Here is a 15686-nt window from a genome sequence, read left to right as displayed (position 1 = left end):
AGTCACATGGGATAAAGTTAGCAGAGGTGTCTGACACAAAGATCTATTAGGCTGTCAGACAGTCTCCCAGGAGAAATGGTGGAATCCCTACTCCTGGCAATATTTAGCATTTGATTAGAGAAAGCACTAAAAACGTGATGAAAGGAGCAATCACATTTGACAAGAGTTTCTAATAGATGATCTGTTCTTTTCCATCCCAATTGCATCCAATCTAATTGCATGCTCAAACTTGAGGGAATAACAATTTAAACACTACCTTTAAATATCTCAGTAAGTATTAACTACTCTATACTGTTTTGCTCATTATTATATTCAAAAATGAGAAGCTCCATTACATTCTGCATGTTTTCTTTTAATTATACCTGGCCTTTATGAATAATTCCTTACAAGATTGTGCTAATTGAGTTCACTCTTCTTACATATTTTTTAAATCCAAGAATAAAAGCCTTTAATCCTTGCTAAAGTGTATTTCCCAATCAGACAATATCTGTTAGAAAATTAAATATTGCCACTAAGAATATGCTGTGAGTAGGTAATTTGGATTTTACTCCTTTGCAGTATGCAGGATCAAGAAGAATTTTCAGGAACATTTTTGTTCAAATGTGATTAGCAGCAGGGCAAACATTGCTGCATTCAGTGCAAGCAACAATTTTATAATAAGCTTAATCGTTGTCATAAGCAGAAAAAACAATAAATTCATCTCTTCTGCAACTGATACCAACATTTGGTTTCATTAGTGACTGATTTTCCTAATTTTTAAACGCTAATTATTCTGTTCGTAGTAAATTTCATTGCATCAGCGCTTAAAAAGGGAGTACAAAGTTTAACCAATTCAAACATGTGTGTATATATATATATATATATATATATATGGAGCACATTATTCAGTCTACAGCTTAAAAAATATAATCAAAGGTTATCATGGTACTGATGAAATACTGTTTAGCTGGATGGCTTGGACCAATGCTAAATAAGAGGTACCATTGTTATGTCTTCAGAATAATCTTGTATGGTCTTTCATAAGGTAAGAAAAATGAATGGAAGAGTTAAAATGCTTATGCATGGACTCAAAAATTATGCAAAATGCATAAATCACATATAGAAGACAATTCAAAATTAATTGTCCAAAATTATTTTTAGAAATACTTTTCTATAAAATTAGATTCCAGAAAATATGTGATGAACTCAAATTTGGAATTTGATTAAGAAAGAGCTATAATTTATGAAATTGGCATGAGGCATCTTCCAAATATTACGATATAAAGATTCCAACATTAAGAGTGACTGAACACTCATCTAGACCAACTTCAGGATTAATAAATAAATAAATCTTTATTTCCCTTGGGTTTTGAGCACTTGAAGGTTTGTTAACTGTTATATATTACTAATTCATGGAATCCTTAATGGTTAAATATATTTAAATAAAGGATAAAAGTGGATCAAAAACAATAGGATTGCACAAAAAATTAACCTATATCTTCTCTTATCGTTTCTGGACATAAATAGAAGGCTATTTTGGGGGAGCTTTTTTTCTTCAATGCTGCAGTAAAATTGTATAGGTGTTAATCATCATGACTCCTACAAGTGTTTTCTTTAGGGAATTCTGTAAATTTGGAGACATGGACAGCTTATAACATCTGAGGATGTATTTGCTAGAGCACAGTATCTTGTATTTGACCAAGTTATATTTAAATAGCCTACTTCCAGCATTAATAATACATCATAGTGAAATTTGGTTTAAAATTAAATGCTGTTTAAGGTCCTGTTCAGCATCTGTAAAAGCATTTCTGCTCCTTGCTAGTACCACAGCATTTACTTGAACATTTAGAAGCTCCGAGATAGACTATCCAGTCTTCAAGGGCTGGAAAATAAAAAGTAAAATTTCTTGGAATTTCCAGCCATTCAAGGCCTGGAAATACAATTTCCTGAATTATTTTAGAGTTTATGTAGCATATAAGACATTGTGTCTAGCAACTCAAAGCACAGTGAGAGTCTTCAAACCATCAATAAGTTACTAAACTTGGGCAGAAGAGTTGTCACTTTGTAGTAGGTACTTGTAATTTTTGTATCTCTGATTCACTAAATCTTACTGCTCCATGGACAGAGCCAGCTCTATCTATTGCTCTCCCTCTCCAGCTCAGGGAGAATCAGGATACACAAGAGGTTTGCCAACTGATTTGCTAGAATTTTTGTGAAGAGAAATATTAGATATGGTAAAGATATTAAAACCAATAGTGGGTGTATTGCAGCCCATCCTCCTTTGGCAGCTGAAGGCTTCTTTCTACTTCTACTCATTTCAGTCCACAGGAAAAAGAAATCTTTCATTTAAATGGCATTTATGTGCTAGAATGTTACCAGAGCAACTTGCTACTGTAATATATTATCACTCAAGTGCTATGTAAAGCAGTACACGTCATCAGTAAAAATACCAATTAAAAAACCCTTTCTTCAGGAATTTCAGAGTCATAGAAAAATACAAAAATGCATCTTACTGCAGAAAGAAGATAACATTGGATTGTTTTTCATCTCCACTTGCTGCTTGTTACTAAAATAGGTCATTTTATTGATACTGGAAGGAAGATATTTCTGCAAGACATTCCTGTGGAGTGGGAACTGAGTAAAGGATTGTCACACTGGTTAGGATGCTATTCCATAGGGAGAGGCAATATGAAAAGCTTCACAAGTAAATGGGAGAGAAAAGGGTTTCAGAGTCAATGGCAGCAAAGTTGGATAAGAGTACAAGAAGTTAAATGGATGTAAGCAGCAGTTGATTGTACAGACACATGGATTAGAAGTTTTAATCCGGCTTCATGAGGATAAAGAAAGCAAACAGAAGTATTTGAAGAGGGGTGTGAATCAGATGAATGCTGAAGTATAATAATTGCAGCAGCAAATTGTGCTGTAGTCTGGTCTTGCAAATATGAAAGGAGTAAAAAAGGTCACTTTTCTAAAAGATTTTTGTGTACATTTTCATTCTGTTCTGATTTGCAGTATACCAAAATGTATTTTTTTATTCATTCATTTTGCATTTAGTTGAAAAAAAACCAAGAAAGAAAAAAAAAAGAAAGAAAGAAATTAAGCCTACATTTAGGAGAATACATAGTAATTTTTTGGAAATATTTGAGATCCTGTTTTACTGTGCCGGTTTTGTCACTGCATATCTGTTTGCTTTGATGTCCTCTGCCCTGTCTTTATATGGGTAGTAAACTTGTTCAGTTTCACTCATTCTTACTGCCCCAGTTGTTCTGCAAGAGATTTATTTAAACCATGGAAATATGAGGACATGAATGTTCTCCGCTGTGAATTTGTAAAATCTCCATGACTATGATTATATTGAAACTTTACTTATATTTCTATGAGCATATGTGAATTTTTCCTCTCTTTTATGTTTTGCCGTTCCTTTATGAAGGTGTTTCCCATTGCTGGGGTGAAGAAGAGTGATCTTGTCGTGTGTGTTGAGACATCATCCTTGGCTCTAGCGAGCTTGTCTACTCTGGGTTGTCTCAGCACTGTAGACCCTAGTTCATACATTGTGTTTATGAAGTCCCTGACACAGAGCTCTGATTTTTCAATTGATTGGTATTACTATTTTAATTTCAGCTTTCTTGTTGCTGTTGTTGTTTTTACTACTAATTATAATTTTGATGGATATAGTTCCACTCTATTTATCTTTTAGTTCATCTTCAAAATGCTTGTTAAATCTTCCAGTGCAGAGGGGATATATATGTATAGCATCTTCAAAACCTGATAATATGTAGATTTGCATTTTTCTGATACTGTAGGTATAGCTGAAGAATCCATGGCCAGCTATAAAAACAGATATATGTACTTATGGAATAATTTAGTCAGAATTTCAGTTCCTAAATATAAATTACAGTTCTGGGAATCCTTGCTCAGCAACAGACAAACTTCCCAGATACTTCAGTGAGATTCATCTGCTCTAACTAAAGGTTTTCAACACTGAACAATCCAAATATAAAGTAATTTTTATTATTACTTCTCTTTGTAGTTGGTAGAATAAAATAGTTATTTTTCTAAATTACATAAGACTAATACACTGAGATGTGTTCCTCTACATTTACTTAGAGCTACCCCAACCTTAGAATCACAGAATGCTTTGGGTTGGAAGGGACCTTAAACATCATGTAGTTCCAAACTCCCCACCATGGGCAGGGATTCCTCCCATTAGATCAGGTTTGCTCAAAGCCCCATCCAACCAGACCCTGGGGATTTCCTGGGATGGGGCATCCGCAACTTCTCTGGGCAACTCGTGTCTTACCAACTTCTTAATATGCCATTCTCCCTTGACCTGTCACATGTCCTTGTAAAAATTCCCTCTCCAGCTTTTTGGGGGCCCCTTTAAGGTACTGGAAGGTTCTCTAAGATCTTCCCAGACCCTCCTCCAGGGTGTAAAACCCCAGCTCTTTCAGTCTGTCTTTATAGAAGATGGGCTCCAATCCTCTGATCATCTTGGTGGCTCCACTCTGGACTCACTGCAACAGGTCCATGTCCTTCTCATGCTGGGAACCCCAGAACTGGATGCAGGACTCCAGATGAGGTTAACACCTCATACCAAGGATGGAAGGGTAGGGCAGAATCCCCTCCGTTGTCCTGCTGGCCACACTGCTTTTGATGCAGCCCAGGACGTGTGTGGCTTTCTGGCTCCAAGCACACATTGCCAGCTCATGTTGAGCTTCTCATCAGCCTTCACCTCCAAATTCTTTCTCTTAGGACTGCTCACAATATGAGCAATAAATTCCTTCAAATTGTGAACTATCTTGCTTACCTTAAGATCCGTTATCTAAATTTAACACATCCATCCTGGGCTCCCTTTATATAATTGGATAGAAAGTTCTTATTTAAAGAGAAATTCAAGTTGTTTTCAAGTATGTGTCAATAGTAGGAATTATCCTTTAAAAATATTTTATCTCTACCCTGTGAATCTTACAGGTATCTACTGCAAGCTTAGTGGTAGACAACTGGCTTTAACTTTCCATGCTAGGGTGATGTGGATGTGTGAGGAAGCACGGATGTGGCCCAGTCACAGCAGAAAAGAGTGAGATAACAACATAGAAGCACGGTGAAGAAAATACTTATACTGAAAACTGTGCAAGGGCCCCTTAATTGCTTTTATTTAAGAGTTAGAACTTGAGGTGGATATTTATACCTTCACCTTCTCTGAGGTACAGGACTAAGTTTTGTGTACTGTTGGATGCAGCTAATGAGAAGGGATATTCCCATTCTCTGACTGCAGGTATTTTTCATGTTCACGTGGTTGCCAAGTAAAATACTGAGTTGCATAACTCACTTTATTTTGACTTACTGTTTGTGTTTTGATTTTTTTTTTCTTTTTTAAAGTCTAGCTATTTTGCAGTTTTCTACCTTAGAAAGAGTTGGGCTATTTTCTATATAAAATAAATCTGTTTCAACTCTCTTATGGTGTATTTTATCATGTATTATGAGGACATACATAAAATATTTTGAGTAGGGCAGTTTTCATTAGAAGTATTAGATTTATTTAACTTCTTGGTTTCACAGAGTTGAAACCTACCATTTTTCAGAGCATGCTGTGAAAATTGTATTTTCTAAGGCTGTTCAGGGAAGAGGTGATTGAAACTTGGTGCATTTGAGTACAGGATGTTATTGCTTGGAACAGAGACTTAACACTAAGAAGGAAATTCATGTTTAAAGAGATCAGACTGTGTTATATTATGATACCCTTGTAACTAATGGTACTTAAAATCTTGTTTGTATTTCTGATATTTTTTCAGCATCTGAAAATAGAAGAGGATTTGAGTAAATCTAAATAAGCAAAATAAATTCTTCTCAATAGTCTCTTGAGTGTTTAATCAAATTGGTACTTAATTTTTTCTCAGGTAGTATGTTGTAGTTGATAGCCTGAAATGTATCTTTTCCCATCTTTTATTTGTGATTCTCCCCTCACCCCCAGCTTCTCTTTCTCCTAATTGTTTACCTGGCGTCAGGTTACCATGGTTACTGAAGTTTCTCTCCTCAGCCCCACGGCGAGAGGCCGGATAGAGTAAAGAGAGGACCCCGCTGGCATTTCCAGCTGCTTGAAGTTTCTTTAGCCCAGGAAAGCACGGGGTTGAGAGAAGAGAACCCTTCTTTCCAACACGGAAGTTTGTAACTCTGTTTTTCCTGTCCCAGAATGCCTCTGAGCTATGGAAGCTGAGAGGCCAGGCTTACCTTGCCTTCTCTTTCTTTCCCCCCTGGGTTGCCAGGAAACCAAGCCCCCCCTCTCTGCTCCTCTGCCCCTCTGTGGAGAATACTCCTACACCTTTGTGGGCATTTGAAGAAGTTGGTGTCTGTTATTTCTTATCTTGGTGTGTGTAACCTTGATTTGTAGAAAGTTTGTAAGATGTACTAACTGAGAAAAATAATTGGTTCTTTCTCTGATGTTCCCTCCCTCCGAGAAACCCTGTTAAAAGAGACCCCCCAGACCCCAAATCCTTTGTCTCTCGTCCCTTGGATTCCCCTTCACAGAAATAAACTGTGGAATGCAAACCAGAGAGAGAGTCCCCCCCTGATTTCTTTACTCGCTCTATAGACTTGAATTCTTGAAGAAAATCAGTGAATCTCACAAACATATACTGGCTCTAAACTCGAGTGAAGAGAAACCTCATCACTGAGCTAGCTGGGTCACACTCGAGAAGATCGAGTCAGGTGGCGCCCAGAACGTGGGGCTGGCCTGTCCCTCAATAAAGGGGACAGAAGAACCACGGAAGGTGAGATTCTGACCACCGCTGGGACGACATCTACCCCAGAAGTGTCTCTTCGCTGTTCTAAGTGGAAGACGTGTTGGGGAGAAAAGCAAGAACCCCTGTGCACCGAGGGGCTGCTTTTGAGAGCGAGACAACGGCAGGAGCATTCAGAAGACTGAATTCCCCAAAGGGGGGAAGTGGTGAAGAGGGAGTGGGTGAGAGAAGAGTCCCATCCCAGGTGAAACTTCTGGATGCAGAGCAGTTTGGAGCCGTTGGTGAAATAGCTGCAACGGACAGGTGAGATCACAAGATGGGTGCAAGACTGTCTGTAGCACAAAGGGGGATTTTTAATCAAGTGATTGGCATTTTGCAAATTGGAGAGAAACCGTTTTCTAAGAAAAAAGTGAAAAAATTAGTGAATTGGGTTTTTTTAAATTTTCCTCAAGTGTCTCCTGCAGATATAACTTCTGTTTCCTTTTGGAACAGAGTGGGGACAAAATTGACTGAATCTGTGAATGCTGGAGATAGTTCAGCAGAGAAAGTAATCCATTTGTTTGTTTTGATTAGACTAACCCTTATTGAAAAAGAAGAAAAAAGGTTATCCAATCCTAACCCTGATAACCCTGTTTCTTTACCTCAACCCTGTTACCCTAAGCTGGGGGAGTCCTCTCAGCACCCCCGTTCCAGTAGCTCTGGCCAAGCTGTTGGAAACCTTTCCCTAAAACCCATCCCAGCTCCCTCTCCTACCCCTCTTTACCCTCAATATCCCTCTCCTTTTATTCCTGGTGGTCTTTTGGGTACACAAAATGGAGGAGACCACATGGTGAGTCTCCCCCCAAGTGTTACACAAAGGGCCCAGGAACTTCAAAATGGTGGTGAGCACATGGTCGACCCCCAAGTTGCTTCTTCTTCCCACAATCCCTTTGTTTCCCCTCCCCCCTTCAATCCTTTCCTCCCCCAAGACCTCCCCCCTCCTGGTCCTCCAGACCCTCCCTCCTCTGCCTCCGCCCCACCCCTCAGGGGTGTCTCCCTCCCAAGGCACCCTGCCCCTGACCCCTCCTACCCCCCCTGCAACCCCGCCTGCCCTCTCTCTGCTGCTGGCTCCCAGGTCTCCAGCTCACACAGAGTGGGGAAGGGAGGGGGTGAAGGGACAAACCAGGAACAGAGACCTGCCTTCTTTGCAGCACCTGTAACTTATGGGAGGGGAGGAACATTACCAGAATGGAATGAAATGTCATTTCGATTGAAAATGGAATTATGCAAAGCAGCAAAGGAGTTTGGAAAGGAAAGCCAATTTTTTAAAAGTCTTTTAAAGGCAACCCTCTCCTCCAACCAATTGATCCCCCATGATTTGAAGGATTTGTTTTCCTGCCTTCTATCCCCAGGAGAATATTTGCTCTGGGAAGGGGCTTGGAAAAGATTGTTGAAAACCCTTTTGGGAGAATTACTGAGCAGTGATTTCGAGGCTTTAGATGAAATGGGTAAAATAATTACCATGAATCACTTATGTGGCGAAGGTGATTGGAGCGAACCTATTGACCAGGCCCAAAATTTGCCAAAAGGAGTTAGAGAGAAAATAAAGAATGCTGCAGAGAAAGCATTTTTCAGTATTCCTCTTTCTGAATCTGTTGTTCCCTATGCTCAAGTTAAACAGCGTTCTGATGAAAGATTTGTAGATTTTGTGAATAGATTAAAGGTACAGATTGAAAGACAAGTGCAGAATACCACCCTGCACTCTGACTTGCTGTTGGAAATGGCTCGAGTGAATGCGAACGAAGCCTGCAAAGCACTGATTCGGGTGCTGCCGAAGGATCCACCACCGACCTTGACAACTTTAATCGAGATGTGTACGGATGTAATCAGCACTTCAATGCCAAGGACTGAGGATTCCCAGAGAACCCCAGGAAGGATTGCAGCCACAACTGTACCTACTCTGCCATCACCAGCCAAGCCGAAGGGACCGTTCACCTGTCATCGGTGTGGACAGCCAGGACATTTTGCAAAGTTCTGCCAAGTGCCATATCCTAACAAGCAAGGGCAGGGAAACTGGGAAAAGGGAGGGGGTCCTCAGAACCAAAAAAACTAGATACCCAGCGCGAGTCTATTCCGCGCAGAGACACAAGTGGAATAGAAGTCACAGGGGGAGGGAAAATTAAATGTGATAACACTCTTAAATGTCACATTTCTCACAGGTCTGACTTCTGCCACCGAAATAACATCAAGGGTTATGAAGATTGGAAGCCAAAATTACCTCTCAAATTGTTTACTGTGAAAGATCATTTTTTTAGGTCTCGCCACTGGACGGTTGTTTCCGTTGACCCACTGAGGGAAAAACTGACCCCCGACCTGAATTGTAAGTTTCTTGTTATTGGGGACACAAAAAACACACCCCCAGAGATTGAAATTTCTCCTGTCACTCTTTCCGCTGACTTGGATGCACTCATCCTTTTGGCACGGTGCATCAACCCACCATTCTACCTGGCACAAGGGCAGGTAATTGCTCAAGCTATTCCCATTCCATCAGGGATCCCAGTAGATGATGCAGCACCTCAGATCTACTGGGCTCAAGCAGTGGGAGAAAACAAACCCATCATCTCATGCCATTTGAAGAAAGGTAGGGAAGGCATGGGAATGACAGGCATGATAGACACAGGAGCAGATGTGACTGTCATCCCTGAAAGGAGATGGCCACCACAATGGGAACTGCAACCGATGGTTAGCCACATCCAAGGTATAGGGGGAGCCCAATTGGCCAAGATATCAAAGGAACCCATTCAGATTAGAGGACCTGATGGGCAAATAGCATCTATTCGCCCCATTGTCACTGATTTCCAGGTTCCCCTGTGGGGAAGAGATGTCATGTCCCAATGGGGAGTCCGCATTGAAATTCCAAGAACACCTCAGGATTTTTGATTGCGGCCACTGAGAAGCGCCAGACCCAAAAACTAGAATGGACCACAGATTCCCCAATTTGGATACCCCAGTGGCCGCTGAGTAAAGAGAAATTAAAGGCGCTAAATGAGTTAGTGGATGAGCAATTGGCCCAAGGCAATATTGAACCTACTTTTAGCCCTTGGAACTCCCCAGTGTTTGTCATTAAAAAGCCAGGGAAAGACAAGTGGAGATTAGTTCATGATCTGAGAGAAATTAACAAAGTCATTGTAGACATGGGACCTCTTCAGCCAGGAATGCCGTCTCCTGCCATGCTTCCTCAAGATTGGGAATTGGCTGTGATTGACATCAAAGATTGCTTTTTCAAAATTCCTCTAGACCCTATAGATGCCCCCAGGTTTGCTTTTTCTGTGCCCTCCCTCAACAGAGAAGCCCCAATGAGAAGGTTTCATTGGAAATCCCTTCCCCAAGGGATGAAAAATTCACCTGTGATTTGCCAATGGTATGTTGCCACCTTGTTATCCCCTGTGCGAGCTGAGGTGGGGGAAGCCATTATCCTGCATTATATGGATGATGTGCTAGTGTGTGCCCCCCAGGAAAAATTGCTCCAGTCCACACTGGACCGGGTGATCGAAGTTTTAACAACTGCAGGACTCACCCTTCAGGAAGAAAAAGTACAAAAGATGCCTCCTTGGAAATACCTAGGTCTGGAAATCACAGCAAAAACAATTGTTCCTCAAAAATTGGCTTTTAACAGCAATCCCAAAACCTTAGCCGACTTGCACTCTCTGTGTGGAACACTGAATTGGGTTAGGCCTTGGCTAGGCATTGCCACTGATGACCTAGCCCCTCTTTTCAATTTATTGAAAGGGGGAGATGAGCTGAGTGCTCCAAGGACACTGACTCCAGAAGCCAGGGATGCTTTAGAGAAGGTAAGCAGTATGATGGAAAAGAGACAGGCACATAGATGCCATCCAGAGCTGCCTTTCAAATTTATTGTAATGGGGAAATTGCCACACCTTCAGGGGTTGATTTTTCAGTGGGACAAGGACCAGAAAGACCATTTGATAATAATTGAGTGGGTCTTTCTCAGTCACCATCGGTCCAAAAATATTACAAGGCCACAGGAATTGATGGCCCAGCTGGTTGGAAAGGCCAGGCTGAGAATGAGAGAACTTGCTGGCTGTGATTTTTCATGTATACATTTGCCCCTAAGCCTCTCTGAGGAAGAAACCTCCTCAGTGAAGATGACCAGGGAAATGTTTGAGCACCTCTTGAGGAATCAAGAGACCCTGCAAATTGCTCTGGAGAATTTTACTGGGCAGATTTCAGTTCATGCCCCTGCACACAAATTGTTTAATTCAAAATTTAATTTGGTACCAAAAGATAAGAGGAGTCAGAAGCCCCTTGAAGCTTTGACTGTTTTTACTGATGCTTCTGGAGCATCCCGAAGGTCAGTAATGACCTGGAAAGATCCTCAGACACAGCAGTGGGAATCAGATGTTGATTATGTGGAAGGATCCCCTCAAATTGCTGAGTTAGCAGCAGTGGTTAGAGCATTTGAGAGATTTTCAGAACCATTCAATTTGGTCACTGATTCAGCCTATGTAGCAGGAGTGGTTTCCAGAGCAGAAAATGCAGTCCTCAAGGAGATCTCAAACAGAACTTTGTTTGAATTGCTTTCAAAATTGATTTATGCAGTGTCCCATCGAGAACATCCTTACTTTGTTATGCATACCCGGTCGCACATGGAATTACCTGGTTTCATAGCAGAAGGGAATGACAGAGCTGATTCCCTGGCTGCTGCCCCTGTTGGGCTGGCCAGACTCCCTGACCTGTTTCAACAGGCAAAATTAAGCCATGAAATGTTTCATCAGAATGTACCAGGCCTGATTCGACAGTTTAATCTGAAACGAGATCAAGCCAAAGCCATTGTGGCCACATGTCCCCACTGTCAGCACTCAGCTCTGCCATCCCTGGGTGCTGGAGTCAATCCAAGGGGACTTGAAAGCTGTGAAGTATGGCAAACTGATGTAACACACATTCCTGAATTTGGACAAGTAAAATATGTACATGTATCTATTGATACCTTCTCGGGAGCAATATTTGCCTCAGCCCATGCAGGAGAAAAAGGTGTGCATGCCACAAAGCACCTGTTGCAAGCTTTTTCTGTACTAGGAATCCCTAAAGAAATTAAAACAGATAATGGACCAGCATATATTTCCAAAGTGTTTAAGGAATTTTTGCAGGAATGGGGAGTGAGACACAAGACAGGAATCCCACACTCTCCAACAGGTCAAGCAATAGTAGAGAGAGCACACCAGTCACTCAAAAGAGTTTTGAAAAATCAATGGAAAGACAAAGTAAAGTTAACACCACAAGAAAGATTATGCAAAGCCCTGTTCACTCTCAATTTTTTAAATTGTTCTATGGAAGATCAAAACCCCCCTGTGGTTAAGCATTTCTCCCCTCATGGCAAACACAAGCTCAAGGAACATCCACCAGTGCTGATGAGAGACCCTGAGAGTGGAAAAATTGAAGGTCCCTACAAATTAGTGACATGGGGAAGAGGATACGCTTGTGTATCAACACCCCTGGGTTTGCGGTGGGTCCCACAGAGGTGGGTAAAACCGTACATTGAAAAACACCCCACCAGACCCCCCGATATTTCAGTGGCAGAAGTTCAAAGATCAAACAGGTATTTGGGTGGAGAAGGAAATCCAGATTCTCCATTCTACCCTGACTTTCCACTGTTGAATCTGTTTATTGATGAATTCAGCTAATGTTTTTTGTTCCTTGTTTTAAGAAGAAACCATCCCCAGCATGACAGTTTTGTGAACATTTTCTCAGGATGGGGATTTTCAGGATGGCTGTCTTCTGTTTTCCGGACTGTTTTAGGGTTTTTTGCAATTGTTGTTGTTGTTTTGATTATGTTTTCTGTTTTGCAACGTTGGTGTGTTACCACTACCACCAAGTTAATTTCTCCTGCACCTCAGATAAATGCTGTGGAATTCCCAAATCCCAACATACCCCAAACCCCTTCCCCTTGGTTTGAAAAAGTAAAACCAAGTTCCCTTCCTTCTTTTGGAAAAAATTAGGGGGAGATGTTGTAGTTGATAGCCTGAAATGTATCTTTTCCCATCTTTTATTTGTGATTCTCCCCTCACCCCCAGCTTCTCTTTCTCCTAATTGTTTACCTGGCGTCAGGTTACCATGGTTACTGAAGTTTCTCTCCTCAGCCCCACGGCGAGAGGCCGGATAGAGTAAAGAGAGGACCCCGCTGGCATTTCCAGCTGCTTGAAGTTTCTTTAGCCCAGGAAAGCACGGGGTTGAGAGAAGAGAACCCTTCTTTCCAACACGGAAGTTTGTAACTCTGTTTTTCCTGTCCCAGAATGCCTCTGAGCTATGGAAGCTGAGAGGCCAGGCTTACCTTGCCTTCTCTTTCTTTCCCCCCTGGGTTGCCAGGAAACCAAGCCCCCCCTCTCTGCTCCTCTGCCCCTCTGTGGAGAATACTCCTACACCTTTGTGGGCATTTGAAGAAGTTGGTGTCTGTTATTTCTTATCTTGGTGTGTGTAACCTTGATTTGTAGAAAGTTTGTAAGATGTACTAACTGAGAAAAATAATTGGTTCTTTCTCTGATGTTCCCTCCCTCTGAGAAACCCTGTTAAAAGAGACCCCCCAGACCCCAAATCCTTTGTCTCTCGTCCCTTGGATTCCCCTTCACAGAAATAAACTGTGGAATGCAAACCAGAGAGAGAGTCCCCCCCTGATTTCTTTACTCGCTCTATAGACTTGAATTCTTGAAGAAAATCAGTGAATCTCACAAACATATACTGGCTCTAAACTCGAGTGAAGAGAAACCTCATCACTGAGCTAGCTGGGTCACACTCGAGAAGATCGAGTCAGTAGTAGACCATAAGCTTTTTTCAATTAAGCCCCTTTTTGCTTCTACACCCCTTTTTCCGCTGACGATAATTTTCATTATCAGTAGTAGAGTAGGGAGTATTTCCTCCTGAAATGAGTCTTGCAAATGCTAATTTCAGATGCTGTTCTGAGATTCTCCTAAGAATTTTCCCAGTCTTGCATTTTGTGGGGAGAGTCTGATAAATAATTAAATAAGCTCATTTTCAAATCGGTTTAAATTGAGCTGTATTTTAAATTTTAACTTACCATCTTTATTTGTTACTATTTTTCCAAAACTCCTTAAAATCATGCATAATTGTTAATAAACAATCTTAGTGCCATTGCAGCTTCAAATGTGTATTTCTGTTCTTTTATGTCACATCCAAGGTGTATCATTCTAGGGTCAGAGCAAATCTTAGTCATTGGAAGACCCTTGTTTGTCGGAAGGCACCTTTCCCTTGACACAAAGTAAAGAGGTTTTGTTGGGGTTTTTTATGTTTTAGAAAGTTGTTTTATTAAAAAATACCTGAAATAAAGGTAGCCTGGCATAAAAACCTAGCCTAGAAATGGCTATCAGTTTGACTTTGAATATTTCTAATAGCTGCCCATTGCCTATTTCTCAGTTCATTGTAGTAGGCTTTTTCTTCTGAATGGTGGTGCAGTTACTATGGGACAGAAAGACTTCTACACAGGAAAAGTTTGCTTGTTGGTTGGTTGGTTTTTATAGAAGCACTAATAGACCTAGAAAGTACATGAACTGCTGACTCTAGTGCTGAGCAAAATATTACACTGCATTTGGGGAGGGCATCCTGGGGTTTTTTTTCTAGACTTATACAGAACTGCTTTTGGAGCACCATCCTCATCACACACAGAGCACACAATATGTGAATTTGGACACCCTCAGACTCACAACTTCTGATCTCAGCAGGGTCTAGGTGGGAGCTGGGTGCTTCATCTCTCAAAGTGCCTGCCCAAGAAAGTATTTTCAAACATTAAAGTTGTAGGTTCTGGGGATCTGAAGGTTAAAGAGGACAAAAATGCTCAGTGAGTTTGAGACACTTCAAAGATGTGAAAGGAGCTATTTTGGGTCTCAGTTCTAGATACCTAAAGTTGTGATGGATGTCTGGGTATGGTACAACGTATTAAACTTTCAATAAATACAGGTATGTTACTTACACAGACTTCACCTGTAGGATTAGAAGATAATTTTCATACAGATTGGCACAAACAAAACATTATCCAAAAAATACTTTTTGTTTATTAAAGGTACGTTGTGCTTTTATACTTTGTTTTCCAACCATTCCACTTGAACCATTTGCACTGTATTGACCTGCTCAGAGCCTTGAGGGAGGCTGTTAAAATATGTAACGTGAACTCACAGAGGTGTCAAATATTAACAAGTGTTCTCTGCCCTGCTGATGCTGAACGTTGATCCACCTCAGGCATCAAGAAACTGAGAGAGCTAATTTGTAAGTGTTGCCTTTCCTGTTCTCTCAGATGGTTGGGTAAGCAGGCTGAAAGGTCTGTCCTGTAGCTATTTGACTTTATATAGGAACTCCCATCTTGCTCATTTTGGCAGTAGCAGGATCCCACCCAGCAGCATACTAATCAATGTGACTAACATCTCTCTCCTGGGGTGCATTGTTTCTCTCATCCTGTCCCCAGAAGCAAGACTGTGTATTTAGCTGTATAATGTTAAATGTATCACTGTCATCTGCAGGGATATGTTTTTAGCTGTACTTTTTGCTGTGAGTTCCTACTAATGCAGACGAGTCAAAACGGTGCACTACCACCCAAAATGGAAGATGATGGGATTTCTGTGGACTTCAGATTCTGGGAGAGGCAGTTCCCAGTTCTAAAATGGATACTCCTTCTGCCCAGAAAGGTTTTGCCTTACTACAGCTGACACAGTGAAGACCCAGCAGAATCCTGTCCCTGTTCATCCAGGGATGAAACCTCCTGCCTGGAATCCACACTTACCCTCACTGCTGGGTAGCCCAGAGGAACAGGCTAATTTAATACACTTGACCTAAGGAAACATAACTGAATGCTCCCTCCATAGAATGTTTTCTTGAATTTAGGAATGCCAGTGAAGTCTTGTTCAATACTGCTGGGGACTTTAATTAGCAGAAATAATGAAGTACCAGACGAACTGTGCTTTGGGTGGT

The 15686-nt window shown here is 41.2% G+C and overlaps 1 protein-coding gene across 31 annotated transcripts in view; it reads left to right on the top strand.

Moving 5' to 3' along the window:
* Nucleotides 1-15686, top strand: part of KHDRBS2 (KH RNA binding domain containing, signal transduction associated 2) — a 403209-nt gene that overhangs the window by 272316 nt on the left and 115207 nt on the right. The window lies entirely within an intron of this gene.

This window comes from Cyanistes caeruleus, chromosome 2 (genome assembly GCF_971803275.1).
Source record: "Cyanistes caeruleus chromosome 2, bCyaCae1.hap1.1, whole genome shotgun sequence".
Taxonomy (NCBI): domain Eukaryota; kingdom Metazoa; phylum Chordata; class Aves; order Passeriformes; family Paridae; genus Cyanistes; species Cyanistes caeruleus.
This window is presented reverse-complemented; position numbering and strand designations above follow the sequence as displayed.